The 4,717-nt window shown below is 49.4% G+C and overlaps 1 non-coding gene across 1 annotated transcript; it reads right to left on the bottom strand.

The window, feature by feature from the left end:
• Window positions 1–3,582: 3,582 nt before the first annotated feature.
• On the bottom strand, window positions 3,583–3,643 carry LOC120365833 (small nucleolar RNA SNORD44). Its single transcript, XR_005580676.1, has one exon. It is a non-coding gene; the product is annotated as a small nucleolar RNA SNORD44 (small nucleolar RNA).
• Window positions 3,644–4,717: the final 1,074 nt, after the last annotated feature.

Genomic DNA, 4,717 nt, shown 5'->3' on the forward strand with positions numbered 1-4,717 from the left:
TCCAGGCGCGCACTGAGGGAGGGGAGGCCCGGGGGGCTGTGCCGGGCTCCGGGGTGCGGGCCACCCCCACCTGGGGTGCGCTGTCGCTCTGTCTGCAGGCGGAGCCCGGGCCGCGCCTCGGAGGACGGAGCTGCCTGCCCTCCCTAGCGCGGGGCTCGATCACGCGGAGCCGAAGGCGGAGAACGAAATGTGTGGTGTGAGGCGCCTGGGCTGGAGCCACACTCGATTCTCGGGGTCCGGGTCAATGCCTCCTCCCCCATAGTGGAGTGAAGCTGTCAGCACTTCGGACTCCAGACCATCACCCTGGAGGCTCCTTGCAAATGTATCACAAGCAAACTCACTGCTTTTTAAAAAATGATGACCCCACGTTTGCCCGGAGGATTTGTGACCCCCTCCCACCCAAGGAAATATGTTTACCAACATTAAAAAGAAAAAAAAAAAAAAAAAAAAAAAAAGGAAGCCCAAGTCCAGCAGAGTTGAAGACAGTAAGCGCGTGCCAGCCCTGAGTGTCGGTGCGGGGTGCGCACAGCTCTCCCGGACAAACGCAGGCTATTTTTTCCCCATTGTCGGCAGCTGCAGTTTGCAGGAGATCCTTGTCTGTCTGGCTCTAATCTCGGAGACAAAAACCCCACATGACTTCGCTCAATGGATCTTAATCTAGAGAAACACTGTGTCATTTGCAAATTATTTCTTAATCGGACTAAGCTATTTAGAAGTGCGAATGGAGGAGTGAGTGTTTTGGAAGCCGCCAGAGCTCAGATGTTGACTAGGAACACTCTTCCTAGCAGCCCCGCTTTCCCCCAAAGGAACGTTGGTCTAAGTGTCAAAAGCAAAATCAAGCAACTATGTTTCTTTACTTGGGGATTAATTTTTTTGAATTTACTTTGGAGAAACTGTATTCCCTTGGAGTTTAAGACAATTTAGTTCCGTCAGTCCTCCAAGATGTTGGTGACAGGAGGAAGAGTTGGTCCTTGACATCTTTAAAACACCGGGTTTGTGCAGGAATTTCGTGGCGGGAAGCGCGGAGAGAAGTTGGAATTGGACCCATTCCAGCAGGCTCCTTGAAAGCGTTTTCCTTTTGTATGGAAAATGGAAACATTTTGGAATCCAGATTTAAAACTTTGACTTATATTTTACATGTTAAGTCGCTGAAAGATTGGGTACAACACTGCATAAACCTTCAAAACCTGCAAATATTTGAATGGTTTTTGTAAGCGGAGCAGCTGCCAGTCAGCTGGCTTTGACAGGCTGCCACAATTTTGTCACTTAATAGCGGGTGTTAGGCTAAGTGCAAAACACTCTGGCAAACAGATGTCAAACCCGTATCAATGGGGGTTGTGAAATGGAGTTTTAACCCACATCGAGGTCTCGCGCGCGGAGCCAGTGTGTACACCGCGCAGCGAAGGCGAGCGCTCCTGGACGTCGTGGCCTTGCCGGCGGCCCTGAAATTCTGTAACAGCGAGGCTGCGCCTCTCCCGCCCAGGCAAAGGAGAAGCAGGGCCGAGGGGCCTGGCAGGGCGTGGGGCGTGGACCCATGTAGCCGCCGCCAGCCCCGCTGCGTCCCGACCCGCTTCGCCCGCAGAAGGCGGCGGCTCTCTGCCCAGGCTGGGGCGCAGCGGCAGGCCCCAAGCGCGGCCCCGGCCTCCCTCCTCCGGGCTCGCTGCGGGCGCTGCCCCCCAAGTCCCGGACTCCTCTCCCCGGTCCTCAGAACTCGGCCCCAGCAGCGAGCCTCTCCTGCGGCCTCAGTGGTGAGAAGGCGGAGGCGACAGATCGGGAGACCCGCAGTCGGAGCGGAGCCGGCGTCCAGGGCCGAGGTCACCCAGGCGTCTGCGGCCGAGCCAGGCCCCGGCGAGGCCCAGAGTCAAGTGCAGAGCGCGGCGGGCACCGGCGCTGATTCCCTTCCGCGCGGCCCGCCGTCTGGGTCGAAACTGGTTTTTCCTCGTGGTTTGCAGGAGGAAGCGGCCCGGGAGCGCGGGGTCCGTGCGCGGCGAGGCGGGTGGGCGGAGGCTCGAAGCGCGTCTCCTTTGTTTAGGCACCGGAGGCGGGCCCCGGGGCACTCCCTCCCTCCTTCCTTCTCCCAGGCAGGGTCCTCTCCAAAGGCCCGGTTGGCCCCGCTTTCCCGAACCACTGGAACTCTTCGGGGCTGCGGCGTCCAGAATGACCCCCGCCCCCTGCGGCTCGCGGGACCCCGCGGCCTTTGTGTTTCTCCGGCTAAGGCTGAACGCCTGGGCGTGGTTGCTGAGTGAGCCCCACACGTTCTGCTCTGCCGGCAAACCAGGGCCACCGGGATTATTCTGCACGAAGAATATCTGTTCACTCACTCAGAGCTTCCGTGATGCTTGAAATGTCTTTCCAGATTTTCATGTCTTGATGCTGTTTAACTCCTACACAAACTGCACACTGAACAGAGCGCACCCGTGACTTTAATGCCACATCACAGCAGAGCATGGCTGGTTTTCGATTTTTACAGTGGGGATTGCATTTGACTTAGTGCCTAACGCGCACTTCTCTTTTTCTTTGAATAACCATCATGCCAACTCTTCATTTTGGGAACTTAATATTGTGGCTGGAAGGCCAAAATGAAACTTTGGATTTCACTACAAAATGTGACAAAAGGCAAATTTTTCCTTATGTAGATTAAAAGAATTCTCAGAGCTTTTTCTGGAGGACAGCGATTTCATTCTGCATCACATAAATCTTCATGATAGGTATTTTGCAATTGATTATGAGTCCTTAGGCGAGTATCCGCTTTATAATGAGTAGCAGTCAAACATTAATTTTAACTTGCCTTACTATAAGCTCAGCTTGAGACCATTTGTGTGTCCCATGAATGCACACACAGTTAATGAGTACTTATTTGTTTCTTATAATAAGAAATATTTATTTGTGTCTTGTATTTTTATTGATGGAATACAATCAAAGCATAATTCAATGCCCTACAAAACGCTCTTAAAAATACACAGAACAAATATTCTACTGGGGGGGGGCGGTCATTGTAAAAATAACTAAAGCTTCTCTGTGCCGTTTATTTTAATTATATTTTAATAGAAAATCAGATGTTTAAAAGCAGGTTCCACAGGTCTATGGGATTCATTAATTCTAAATGTACAGAATGTATTTTTACCTTCTGATTAAGTTCACTATTTTCACACGTAAAAGTATCCAACCACAGAATTCCACTTGGTCTTCTCCCAAGGTGCGTGTGGGGCTCAGGAAGGTGGGGGCTGACTGGGACAGGTGTCAACTCCAGCAAGCATCCCTGCCAGGCTGCGTGCAGTACACTGGATGTCTGCTTTGAGCTGTGAGGTGGAACTGGGCCTAGGTCTTTTGAGGAAGTGGCAGGGAACACTGGCTCAGGGCAGATGTGCAGTGCGGGTGTGGCAGAGGAACCCGGGGATTTCTGTGTTGAATTGTGGGTTGCAGCGCTGCAGTCCCGGGAGGGACAGGCCTCCTGGTGGGGGAGCTTGAAGGAGGAAGAGCATGCAGGTAGAAGGATGAGTCTCTCATTACAGTGATTCCAGGGGTGAAATAACTTTCTGAAATCAGCATTTGCAGTGGAGGGTTTTGTTTTTGTTTGTTTGAAATCAGCTGAAGCCGATTATGACCTTCACATTCAGGAACCATTTGCTTGTCAGCGCCCAGGGCAGTGGCTTACACATTGCTGGAATTCACTTCATCAAAAAGCAGAATTCCATAACTTGAAGTTCTACTAACCCGTTCTTTATTAGAGGCAGTAATTTCACTATCGTGGTAATATTTCTCTATGCAGTTAATCCAAGGACTTAAGCTGAACTGACTGGTGAGCCATAAATAAGGAATTTCACTGGTTTGTTGAATTTTTGTACTTATGTTTAACTGAACACAAGCTTCCCTCTCACATGGCCCTGCCCTGTTCTTTTTTCTCAACACTCAACCTCTATAGTAAGCCAGATGCAATTAGAATGGAATGTACGAATTGCTGAATAGGAATACAATTGGTATATAAAAATCTTCTCTGAATCAGAGCTGACCAGGGTCAATATCTCACTTTATTCCAGTCCTTGAATATAGAAGCACAGCTGCAATTATTCAAAGACTTCACCGAAGAGTTAGATACTGTCAATGGGGTGAGTTTGAGTAATTGTCCTTTAAAAGAGGAAGAGTATGCTGTAAGTGTGTGTATAATATTGTAATAATATTATATGCTATACAAAATGAAAATAATCATGTTATGTAGGAATAAAGGGCCTTCTCAGTCATTAATTAATTCACAGTAAAAACAAAGTTCATTTGAAAAGTTAAAACAACAGTAACATTTCTAGTATTTATTGACTATGCTAATTCATAGGGGATAGGCACATGAGTAGGGTTAGCCAGACTTCCCAGCCTTTAGTCAGCAGTTTTTGGAGGCAAGGTCATAGTTTCACGACCTGCAGTTGCCTGGAGCACTGGTTGGTGCCCAGCAGGTGTTCAGCTATCTGTTCATAAGCAAAGAGTTTGCAGCATGGGCCCTTGCACAAGGCAGTTCTGTGTCGGAGCTTGGATTTGTTCAGCTGTTTTGTGCTATGCGTCCTTGGCCAAGTAACTTAGCCTCTCTGTTCCTCAATTTTCTAATCCATAGAGTGGAGATATTAAATTGTACGTGGTAGGATTATTGTGACTACTGAATAACGTCATGAATGTAAATGCCCCTGGACCTGGCACTCAAAACATCACTGGAGGACTATCATTTTTTTCA

The sequence above is a fragment of the Saimiri boliviensis genome, chromosome 16 (assembly GCF_048565385.1).
Source record: "Saimiri boliviensis isolate mSaiBol1 chromosome 16, mSaiBol1.pri, whole genome shotgun sequence".
In the NCBI taxonomy this organism is placed as follows: Eukaryota; Metazoa; Chordata; class Mammalia; order Primates; family Cebidae; genus Saimiri; species Saimiri boliviensis.